The sequence below is a fragment of the Pelophylax lessonae genome (genome assembly GCF_965119305.1).
Source record: "Pelophylax lessonae genome assembly, chromosome: 2".
Taxonomy (NCBI): Eukaryota; Metazoa; Chordata; class Amphibia; order Anura; family Ranidae; genus Pelophylax; species Pelophylax lessonae.
The window spans coordinates 289556140-289568724 of NC_138769.1; the positions used below are offsets into that span (position 1 = coordinate 289556140).

Here is a 12585-nt window from a genome sequence, read left to right on the forward strand (position 1 = left end):
ACGGTTACCAGTTTAGAGTTACAGAGGAGGTCTAGTGATCGATACCCCACGTTTGATTTGAACATGGTTTACATTTGCAGGCGCAACTTACGCATGTGTTCACTTCTGCATGGAAGCACGGAGGGATGGGGCGCTTTAAAAAATGTTTCTTTTTAATTTTATATTTTTTTTATTTTCACACTGTCCCTTCAAATTTTTTTTAAATCACTTTTATTGCTGTTACAAGAACTGTGTGAATATCCTTTGTAACAGCAAAAGTCACTTGACAGGTATTTTTTTGGTGGGAACTGGGGTCTATAAGACCCCAAATCCCTCCTTTGCACTTAAAAAATGCCAAGATTGGCTGTTCTGAATACTGCCATTTTTTTAAATCTGGCGCCTTTAAGGCTCTAGTAAATCGGAAGGGACGGGGCTTTAGGGAGGATGTCAATAGACACCCTCGCTGTAGCCGTCATTCGCCTATAGGGCTGTCGGCAAGAGGTTAAACGGGGGCTGTTTTCCTGTGATTTCTTTACCACAAGGGGGAAGAAGGTGCAAGCACTAAAAGACACACGAGTGAACACTGTTTATGTTGAAAACATTTGAAGGCACAGTTGGACACTTTTGGCGCTTGGCTTTTAAGTTAAGGACTGTGGAAGATTGGACTAATTACTTTATAGAAGACTTTCCAGTTTTTTTTGGCACACAAATATTGAACTTGTATGTTGACATTGTTTTTGTACCACATGTAATTAATTAAAGTGGTTCTAAATGCTCAAGGTATTTTTACCTTCATGAATTCTATGCATTAAGGTAAAAAACCTTCTGCCCCCCCCCCCCCAATACTTACCTGAGTCCTATAACGATCCAGAGATGTGCACAAGAGTCTCGGCTTTCAGGGAACTCTCCCTCTTCATTGGCAGCAGGATCAATTGGCTTTCACTGTTAATCACAGCCAGTGAGCCAAATGAGGAGAGGGGGCAGGGCTGCGTAAATGAACATGCAGAGCAGCAGCTCGGAGCGAGTCTGCTTGGATGCCTCCATAGCAAGCTGTTTGCTCTGGGGCACTTGTCACAGGGGTGGAGCCAGGAGTGCTGGCGGGGGGCCCAAGCAGAGGAGGATTGGGCTGCTCTGTGCAAAACCATTACACACAGCTGGTAAGTATAACAGGTTTATTTATTTTTTTAAACTTGACTTTAATTTTACTTTAAGGGTTTTGTTACCCCTCAGTTTAACCCCTTTGCCGACTGCCCCACGTACATTTACGGTGGGGTGGCGGCTCCTCTGCGCAGAATCACGTACAAGTATGTGATTCTGCCCTTCCAGGTCTGGGGCACGCATGCGCAACGCTAGCGACCCGCTCCCACTGTAATTGGACACAGTGGGAGCCAATCAGCGAGCTTGCATGGACCTGATATCCACGAGAACCCTCCGATGGTTACCAAGAGCGGCAGAACGGCGGTCTGCCCATGTAAACAAGGCAGATCCCCATTCTGTTAGTAGGGAATGTAGAGATCCTGTGTTTCTGCTAAGCAGGAACACAGGTCTGTCTTCCCACAGTACAAGCACCCCCTACACAGTTAGCAAGCACTTCCTAGGCACACATTTAACTCTTTGATCTGCCCAATGTGAACCCCTTCCCTGCCAGTGTCATTAGTAAAGTGACAGTGCATATTTTTAGCACTGATCACTGTAATGGTGTCACTGGTCCACAAAAAAGTGTCACTTCGTGTCTGATTTGTCGGCCGCAATGTCGTAGTCCCGCTATATAAGTCACTGATCGCCGCCATTACTAGTAAAAAAAAAAATAAAAATTCTATAAAAATATTGCATAGTTTGTAGACGCTATAACTTTTGCGCAAACCAATCAATATACGCCTATTCATTTTGGTTTTTTTTTACCAAAAATTTGTAGCAGAATTCATATTGGCCTAAATTGATGAAGAAATTTGATTTTTTAAACTTTTTTTATTGGATTTGTTTTATAGCAGAAATTAAAAAATATATATATTTTTTTTAAATTGTTGGGTCTTATTTTGTTTATAGTACAAAAAATAAAACTGCAGAGGTGATCAAATACCACAAAAAGAAAGCTATATTTGTGGGGGAAATTTTATTTAGGTACTGCGTTACATGACCGTACAATTGTTAGTTAAATTAACGCAGTGCCGTATCGCAAGAAATGGTCTGGTCATGAAGGGGGGTAAACCCTTCAGAGCTGAAGTGGTTAAACAGAAGCATCGTCCTTGGCTGTAAAGGATAGGAGGGTTTAATTTCACTTTAAAGCATTCAGCAGATCGGCCTCTACAGACACTTATTTTAAATGTTTTACATAGTTATACCTGCAAAAGGGGCCAGCCTGAAGTGATCAAGCAGGACTTCATTTTCTTACTATAGTTCCACCTTAAACAGCTGGATGACACAGCTAAGCACTGTCGATTTTAGGAGCGTGCATACCCTCTAGGATGCACATGAGCTCCACAGTATAAGTGCACTGTTCATTAGACAGTGCAGGTTATTAAATGTAAAAAGAAAAGAAAGTTCCTGATAGCTGGCAGCACACAGTAAAATATAATAAAAGTGTAATGACCACCCAAAACACTGTCAAACACCCCTCTACTGTCATCCCATCTCTACAGTATAGGTCAGCCCTATCCTGTCACTGATCTGATCTGTATATTACCCTTACCTCCCTTATCCTACATCTGAACATTAACCTGCTTCATCCCCTCCCTCCCATTGTATGTGACTTGTATATTACCCATTCACCCCTCTATGTATGTCCTGCACATTTCATTTAGTGCACCATTACCAAGCTCCATGCTTTAACCTCCTCAATACTAGCATGTTTCTTCATTTTCAAAAAAATATATGTGACAAAAAATAAATAAATAAATCACCTTGGGGTGTCGATTATGCAAAAAAGGGGTAATTTGGGGGATTTTCGTACTGTTCTGGCATTTGAATTCCTATGCACTATAACAGAAAAGTAAGGGAAATGTATCGGTATTCCCTCCTTTATTCAGTAAACATTTAAAAATCTCAGTGGTTTGTAAATACCAACATAAACAATCTCTTAAAACAATTATAAACACACACACACAGTTGAGTTCAAAATTATTCAACCCCCCAATGCTGTAAAGGGTTTTAGGGAATTTAGTGTACATTTGTAATTGTATTCAGAATGAAATCCTACAAGGACTTCTTGAAGAACCATATGCAACTAAAATGACATCAATTGGTTTTGTAATACAGTAGTAAATGTTTCTTTTGTGAATTCTTCATTGACACAATTATTCAACCCCTTAAAGACTACCACTCTGAAGAACAGAGGTTCATTGAAGTGTTTTCAATCAGGTATTGAAAACAACTGTGGATGTCAGGGAGCAGCAATAAAGCCTAATAAGCACCAATTAGGCAGCTTTAAAATGACTGTGATACTCAGCTCCTTCTAGACATTTACTGGTGTGGTTACAAACATGGTGAAGTCAAGAGAATGGTCCAGGAAGACAAGATAAGAGGTGATTACTCTTCACAGGAAGGGCAATGGCTATAAGAAGATTGCAAAGATGTTAAACATACCAAGAGACACCATAGGAAGCATCATACGCAAATTCAAGGCAAAGGGCACTGTTGAAACGCTACCTGGTCGTGGCAGAAAGAAGATGCTGACTTCGACTGCTGTGCGCTACCTGAAGCGTAGAGTGGAGAAAAGTCCCCGTGTGACTGCTGAGGAACTGAGAAAAGATTTGTCAGATGTGGGTACTGAAGTTTCTGCTCAGACAATACGGCGCACACTGCGTAATGAAGGCCTCCATGCCAGAACTCCCAGGCGCACCCCCTTGCTGTCTCCAAAGAATAAGAAGAGTCGACTGCAGTATGCCAAAAGTCATGTGGATAAACCACAGAAGATTTGGGATAGTGTTCTGTGGACTGATGAAACAAAATTAGAACTGTTTGGGCCCATGGATCCACGCTATGTTTGGAGGAGGAAGAACAAGGCCTATGAAGAAAAGAACACCTTGCCTACTGTGAAGCATGGTGGGGGGTCAATCATGCTTTGGGGCTGTTTTGCTTCTGCAGGTACAGGGAAGCTTCAGCGTGTGCAAAGTACCATGAATTCTCTTCAGTACCAGGAGCTATTGGATGACAATGTGATGCAGTCCGTCACAAACCTAAGGCTTGGGAGACGTTGGACCTTTCAACAGGACAATGATCCAAAGCATAACTCCAAGTCCACTAGAGCATGGTTGCAGATAAAAGGCTGGAACATTTTGGAGTGGCCATCACAGTCACCAGACTTAAATCCGATTGAGAACCTCTGCTGGGACTTAAAGAAAGCAGTTGCAGTGCACAAGCCTAAGAATGTGACTGAACTGGAGGCTTTTGCCCATGACGAATGGGCGAAGATACCCGTAGATCGCGGCAAGACACTTGTGTCAAGCTATGCTTCACGTTTAAAAGCTGTTATACTAAGTACTAAGATTGAATGTCACTTGGGAGTTGAATAAAACTGATAATGATGTGAGCACAGAAAAGACATTTGTGGTTATTTCATTATAAATGTTATGTTATATTTGTCTGACCTACATGTGCCTCTTTGATTTAATTGTAAGCAGGATGACAATGATCAAATTCAATGTCAAACTGGCCAAAACAATCAATTTCAGTGGGGGTTGAATAATTTTGAACACAACTGTATATATATTATATATAATTTCATTTGGGTACAATTTTGCATGACCAAGCAATTGTCAATGTGTCACAGCTCTGAAAACTGAAAAACGCCAGACACGAGAAAGGGGTTAAGATACTGGTTTAACAAGTGCTTAAAGAGAAGACACCACCAATAAAAGCCAAACAGGATACTCTAAGAAAGTAGTGGGTTATACACAAATGAAGGGATGGGGGGGGGGGGGGGGGGGTGTCATGTCAACATGAGACTGGCCTCTGATTTTTAGAGAAGGAACTAGGCTGTTGCTAAATCCCTGTAGGCGGCATCACAGAGAAGAAAGCTACAGCTGTGTTGTGTAACATGCTGAAAAAGCCCTGTCGCAGCTGGGGGGGGGGGGGGGGGCGGTGGTGGTTAAGTCCTTGCAGCCGAGATCAGCAGAAGAGGTTGGAATTCATTTGCACAGTGCCCAAACCTATAAACAGCAGTATACCCACAGGAAAGGAATTACTGTGTTCTGTTCTCCAATGCAAAACTAGTAAAGAGCGATCTCTAAAATAGAAGAGAAATAGAAAGAAATAGGAGACAAACGATTTTGTATCACACAGACATCACTTGTAAAAAGACATCAGCAATGTTCAGAGGCAAAAAACCTGCAAAAGTCACCAGACCCTCACCCTCACCTTTGTAATCACCCCTTTCCACATAAAAGCCTAGGCTTGTAGGGGAAAGAAAGGAGAGTACCCATCACACTTTTAGGTTATCCAGTTTAGAGAACTTTCTAAGAGTCTTCCTACTAGAAAAGCAAACGAGACCAGGGATCACCTGGAAACCTGGCTGGCTGACATGCATTTGAACTAAAGGATTCTACCATTGAACACAGCAACCAAGCTAATGATAAAGCTATCATACAACCTGTTTCCAAGAAGGCATTATAATTACATATGATCAACTCTACTAGATGATCTGTTTAGTTAAGTGCTAAGGTAAACACTGATCAATTAGTTCCTAGTGCACAACATCAGCCCAGGAGACCTGGGTGGAAAAGGGGACTAATGGGCCATACACACTAAGATTTTCTGAAGACTTTTTCCTTTAGATTTACCAAAACCATATAATATGAGGTCAAACCTAAACACTTTCAATTTGTATGCAATCTGGCAGGCCCTTGCACTACATAGAAAAGGTAAATCTGAAGGAAAAAGTCTTCAGAAATTCTTAGTGTATATGGCCCTTAAGGCACAAAAAACAAGTCTAGAAAATGTTTTTCCCAGTAGAATCCTTAAAAGCGGTAGTAAACTGTACTTTTGTGTTTTTAACCTCCAGGTACCTTACCTGAAGGTTAAATGAATATCTCCTAAACGTGCACGGTTTAGGAAATATTCTAGTAAGCAGCAGCCAGTGATGTCCCTGGCACATGCGTCCTGAAGGAACGGTATACCGTTCCTTCAGAGCTCCATGCTGCAGCCATGACGTCTTTGTGGCTTGGACAGTCAAGCGGTCACAAGCCGCCAACCCAGAAGTAAGACTAGGTGAAGATGGAAGCTTCTGCAGCAGTGACAGCGTGCTTCTGGAGGGTTTCTTTTTAAGGTAAATTTTTCATAATGTGCAAGTATGTGATGCATACTAGTACATTATGCCTTTAACCACTTCCCTCCCGCCGGCCATAAAACAGAATGACGGCTGCAAAGTGGTTAAACTATCCTGACTGGCAGTCATCACGGCAATCGGCCATGACGCATGTCCCTCGGACACAGCGCATCCCCGATCACGGTAAAAAGCCAATGAAATGAGATAGGCAGTCAGTACATCAGGTGTGATCAACTTTCAGCAATTGTTACCATAGCTTCTAGACTCAATAACTTTCACACAGACTAAGGGCTCTTCCACACGGGCGATCAGTTTTTATTCTCCGCTCCGGTCCTTTTTTTTTTTTTTTCACGGAGCGGATGACACTTGTGTCATCCGCTCCGTATGTCCGCATATCATCCCATCAGTTTGCAGATGATATACGGACATAATGTAAGTCTATGGGCATTGCGGATGTCAGCGGATGACACCGCTGACATCCGATTTTCCTTCCTTTCCATTTTTTGAACGGAGGAAAAATAGGGTTCTGTTCCGTTCCAAAAAACGGAACAGAACTGAAAGGAAGAAAATCGGATGTCAGCGGATGGTATTCCGCTGACATCCGCAATGCCATTGACTTACATTATGTCCGTAAATCATCCGCAAAAAATAGGATGATTTGCGGACATACGGAGCGCCGTGTGAAAGGGCCCTAAATGATATACACTAAATTGGGCTATAATAGAAACTAAAAAAAAAGTGTTTTTTTTTTTTTTCAAAATATTTGCTCTTTTTTCGCTTCCATCACGAAAAACAAAAAACCCAGTTGTGATCAAATACCATCAAAAGAAAGCTCTATTGTCATTCAAAGTGTGAGCGCTGAAAGCTGAAAACTGGTCTGGGCAGGAAGGGGGTGTAATTGCCCTGCATTGAAGTGGTCAAGTTGAAGGGGGAATTTTTTATTTTTTTATTAAACGGAACCTGCAACAAAATAAGTCACCTTGTTGAGGTGACTCTACTGAGGATGACAAAGGCCACTTTTAAACGTATAGTTCAGAAGAAAGGGGATATAAGGTAGAAAATGGCTTAGGAACAGAAAAACAGTAAGTTAGGCCATTTCTACTCTCCATTTCAGATGATTAGGGAAGATCTTAGCGCATTCAGGTGTTTACGCTTTGCCTAGATAAAGCTGCCCAAGGCTTCTGTCTGCCTAGAAGTAAAATCTTCACACGGAGGGAAAACACTGAGCGCTCCATTTGTGCACCTCAGCCAATGTCTCGAGTAACGCCAGTGAGACAGCTTCATTTGAACTGCAGTCAGATCATGAAATAGGAGCTAAAAAAGCCTCAGGCGAACCCCTGACGGTTTAGAACCAGAGGTAGAGACTGTAAACCACACCTGAGGAATCAAGGCATGAGACAGTGGTGGATGCAGAAGCAGCTAACTCAGAGAAGGAACTGCAGGCATCACATGATGTTCCAGCCCAAACACTGTGAAACTTGAAACAATCAGTGTACTTTATTCCCTCATCTTCCAGAAAATGATTTTTTTTTGCATGTCCGAATGATTTGACTTTTTCAAATACACACTGCACCTATTGTCACTTTTTGAGTTCATAAACCCTTGCAAATTGGTCCATGTAACCACCTACCAACAAGATTCAGCAAACAAGCATGGTTTACACGGACAGGAGCGTAATCGTGTCTCCATTCCAAGACTACATTTTCCACCCGCCCTTTCATTCAGTATTCAAATTTGACATGTGTGTCATATCTAAAACTGGGACCACCAGCAGATGACCAATCAGTAGGAATTGAATTTTGATCTATGTATGAGCAGGGAGGTTGTACAGAAGTCGTTCTACTGATTGACTTCTGTACAAAGCGCCCTGGAATTCCCCTGCTCAATCAGCGCGGCTGGCTATAGCTAGCAGTGCTGGTCAGTGTATTCTGATGGAGGGAAAGTCTCCCTGCTGTCAGAATACAAAAACTCTGTGGAGAGGATTTCGCCATCCATTTCAAGTGTGTGGATGGTGAAATGGAGACCGTTTTTTTCATTCAACCAATTTATTGAAGAAAAAAAAAAAAAAAAAAAATGTATATTCTAAAGGCTTCTCAACCCTACTTTCTTCTGCTGCAGTCATTGGAGTCACCTGCATACCGCCTTATTCCTAGGTTTTTTTTGGTTCAATAGTGCCACCTGCAGCTGCATTCCCCTACTCCTTTTTTTTACTAGCTGTGTGATTCTTGGAGCAGAATAGGGAGCACTCTCGGCTACTTCACTTTCATTCTGTATTTGGCCGTAAAGACTGTCACGGTGCTCTTTCAGCTCACAGACATACATTATCAGCTAGGAAAAGATGCAGGGGAAGAATAAGTGTTCTGTAATTTAATTGTTGAAAGAGTAGAAAATGATAAAGGAATCAGTCTCATCAGTGGTTCTCTCTCAAGCGCAGTGGTGCATAACAGTTGTAAATTCAGTGCTGGCAAGTCTAGGTTTTGCACAGGACACCAGGGCAAAGGGTGAGAGAAGTTGCTGAAAACTATTAAAATAATTGTAGAAATCTCTGGATCAATTGGTTGGGAAATAATATGTGTGTGGTGGTGACGAGTTGTACCATGGGAGGTGCATTCTCAGAGCTAAAAGTTAATCTCCCCTCTGCATGCGGTCAGATGTGGGGCTTGATTGAATTAGGAAAAATTAGGAAACAATGGTGTAAAAAGGTTGCAGATGGGGACCCCACCAGTTAGCGCTCAACTGCAAGCTCAATACTGAAGATTTACCACTGCTCTGGAGGAGAAAGCCTAGCCGTGTAACTTTGAAGATAGGCTATGTGGAAAAGGAACAGTGGACCAAAAGAGAGGAAGCGAGTTCACATGTGGTAGCCCAGAGCCACACACTAGAAGCTCCTCCAACTTCCAGCAAAGTAAGCAACAGAATAAAGGTTTAGCAAAAAGGGCCAGAAGAGTAGTTCTGAATAAAAGGCAGATGCCAACACTACAATGGTTGTGGAAAAATGGCTCAGGAGAGCCAGCATTAATTTATAGCCCTAGTGCACATTAACCGCTTGCCTAGTTAATTAACGTCACTAGCCTGGGAGGGTCTGGGGAGCGAGCGCGCGCCCGCGGAGGCGTGCTCCCGCACGGTCACGGACCCCCCCTGCGCGTGTGACGCGATCGTTGGGGGAGAAGGAGAAAGTCAGGCGGCTTGTGTAAACAAGCTGCCTGTCATTCTCCTCGGTGTAAAAACACTGATCATACGGTTCTACTATGTAGAACCATTGATCAGTGTCCTTACACCTCAAGCCACAGCCAATCACAGTAAGAATCACGCCCCTAGGGACACACACAGCCCCTCCCTCTCAAATAAAGTTAACCCCTTCACTACCAGTGTATTTTTACAGTAACAGTGCATATGTATAGCACTGATTACTGTAGAAATGTCACTGGTAACCTCAAAAGTGTCAAAAATGTCAGTCAAGGGTCCGATCTGTCCGCCGCAATGTCGCAGTACCGCAAAAAAAAAAAATCGCAGATCGCCATTACGCGTTAAAAAAAAAAATTACAAAAATCTTTCCCTTTGTTAGTAAACGCGATAACTTTTGCGCAAACCAATAAAAATACGCTTTTTGCGATTTTTTTTTACCAAACATATGTAGCATAAAACAAATTGGCCGAAAATGTAAAAAAATTTTGATTTTTACATTTTTTGTGGGGTAATTTCTTAAAAAAAAATGTGAAAAATATTGTTATTTTTGCAAAATTTACGCTCTTTGTTTATAGCGCAAAAAGTAAAAATCGCACAGGTGATCAAATACCACCAAAAGAAAGCTCTGTTTGTGGGGAAAAAAAGGACATCAAATTCCTTTAGGTACAGCGTCGCACGACCGCGCAATTGTCCGTTAAAGTCACGCAGTGCCGAATCGCAAAATACCCCCTGGTCGTTTAGCAGCCAAATCCTCCGGGGCTTAAGTGGTTAAAGTATAGGCACTTTCCCATAGATAAATTGCCTGGGACACTGCAGCACCACCGAAAGCCAGTAAAGATAGCACATCATTATTTTTAGAACTACAACTGTAGGAGAACTAATGAGCTAAGCATCCAACTCCATGCAAATCAAAACTGCCTAAAGATTACATTGTTTCTTAAAAAAACAGAAAATAGCAGCCATGTAAACTGCTATATAGACTGGTGATAAGGTCATCCCAATAAAGGGTGGACATGGATAAAATCTACTTGATAACCCCTTCTTTTAAAAAAATATAGTGGACCCTTATATTTCACAGCTTCTTTGCCATCATCCCCACCATAAAAGCTGGTCATACATGGCTCATTTGTTTAATTCAGAAAGATTCCCCCATCCACGCAACTGAGGTGGATATGGGAATCCTCCCTGCTGTGTCATGGTATACTGACATTGGAGGAGTCTCTCTTCTCTCACTTGGTCCCACTGAAGTGTCCACTGCTATCATATTACCTACTTTGTTTTGTCCCCTGCAGTTGTAGTCTATCCACTGCTGTCTACATTCAATTAAAGGAAAGTAGGAAACCGAGCTCTCAAATATATCCAATCAGGCCTGGTTTTCTAAACACTATATTAAAATGGATGTAAACCTCAGACATGAAATATGAACAAAGCATTTCTCTCTATACCTCTGTAACATGTACAGTGGGTACGGAAAGTATTCAGACCCCCTTAAATTTTTCACTCTTTGTTATATTGCAGCCCTTTGCTAAAATCATTTAGGTTCATTCTTCTTCCTCATGAATGTACACATAGCACCCCATACTGACAGAAAAACACAGAATTGTTGACATTGTTGCAGATTTATTAAAAAAGAAAAACTGAAATATCACATGGTCCTAAGTATTCAGACCCTTTGCTCAGTATTTAGTAGAAGCCCCCTTTTGATCTAATACAGCCAGGAGTCTTTTTGGGAAAGATGCAACAAGTCTTTCACACCTGGATTTGGGGATCCTCTGCCATTCCTCCTTGCAGATCCTCTCCGGTTCTGTCAGGTTGGATGGTAAACGTTGGTGGACAGCCATTTTTAGGTCTCTCCAGAGATGCTCAATTGGGTTTAAGTCAGGGCTCTGGCTGGGCCATTCAAGAACAGTCACGGATTTGTTGTGAAGCCACTCCTTCATTATTTTAGCTGTGTGCTTAGGGTCATTGTCTTGTTGGAAGGTAAACCTTCGGCCCAGTCTGAGGTCCAGAGCACTCTGGAGAAGGTTTTTGTCCAGGATATCCCTGTACTTGGCCGCATTCATCTTTCCCTCGATTGCAACCAGTCGTCCTGTCCCTGCAGCTGAAAAACACCCCCACAGCATGATGCTGCCACCACCATGCTTCACTGTTGGGACTGTATTGGACAGGTGATGAGCAGTGCCTGGTTTTCTCCACACATACCGCTTAGAATTAAGGCCAAAAAGTTCTATTTTGGTCTCATCAGACCAGAGAATCTTATTTCTCACCATCTTGGAGTCCTTCAGGTGTTTTTTTAGCAAACTCCATGCGGGCTTTCATGTGTCTTACACTGAGGAGAGGCTTCCATCGGGCCACTCTGCCATAAAGCCCCGACTGGTGGAGGGCTGCAGTGATGGTTGACTTTTTACAACTTTCTCCCATCTCCTGACTGCATCTCTGGAGCTCAGCCACAGTGATCTTTGGGTTCTTCTTTACCTCTCTCACCAAGGCTCTTCTCCCCCGATAGCTCAGTTTGGCCGGAAGGCCAGCTCTAGGAAGGGTTCTCGTCGTCCCAAACGTCTTCCATTTGAGGATTATGGAGGCCACTGTACTCTTAGGAACATTAAGTGCAGCAGAAATCTTTTTGTAACCTTGGCCAGATCTGTGCCTTGCCACAATTCTGTCTCTGAGCTCTTCAGGCAGTTCCTTTGACCTCATGATTCTCATTTGCTCTGACATGCATTGTGATCTGGAAGGTCTTATATAGACAGGTGTGTGGCTTTCCTAATCAAGTCCAATCAGTATAATCAAACACAGCTGGACTCAAATGAAGGTGTAGAACCATCTCAAGGATGATCAGAAGAAATGGAAATCACCTGAGTTAAATATATGAGTGTCACAGCAAAGGGTCTGAATACTTAGGACCATGTGATATTTCAGTTTTTCTTTTTTAATAAATCTGCAACAATGTCAACAATTCTGTGTTTTTCTGTCAGTATGGGGTGCTATGTGTACATTCATGAGGAAGAAGAATGAACTTAAATGATTTTAGCAAATGGCTGCAATATAACAAAGAGTGAAAAATTTAAGGGGGTCTGAATACTTTCCGTACCCACTGTATGTGTCTCATTTAATAGCACTAAGTGTCATCTCTGTTCGCTGCTTTGTTCCTCTGCTAA

General features: G+C 42.3%; 1 protein-coding gene across 1 annotated transcript in view; it reads right to left on the bottom strand.

Annotated features, from left to right (window-relative positions):
* The window catches only part of GNAI3 (G protein subunit alpha i3), a 123934-nt gene that overhangs the window by 16722 nt on the left and 94627 nt on the right, over positions 1-12585 (bottom strand). The window lies entirely within an intron of this gene.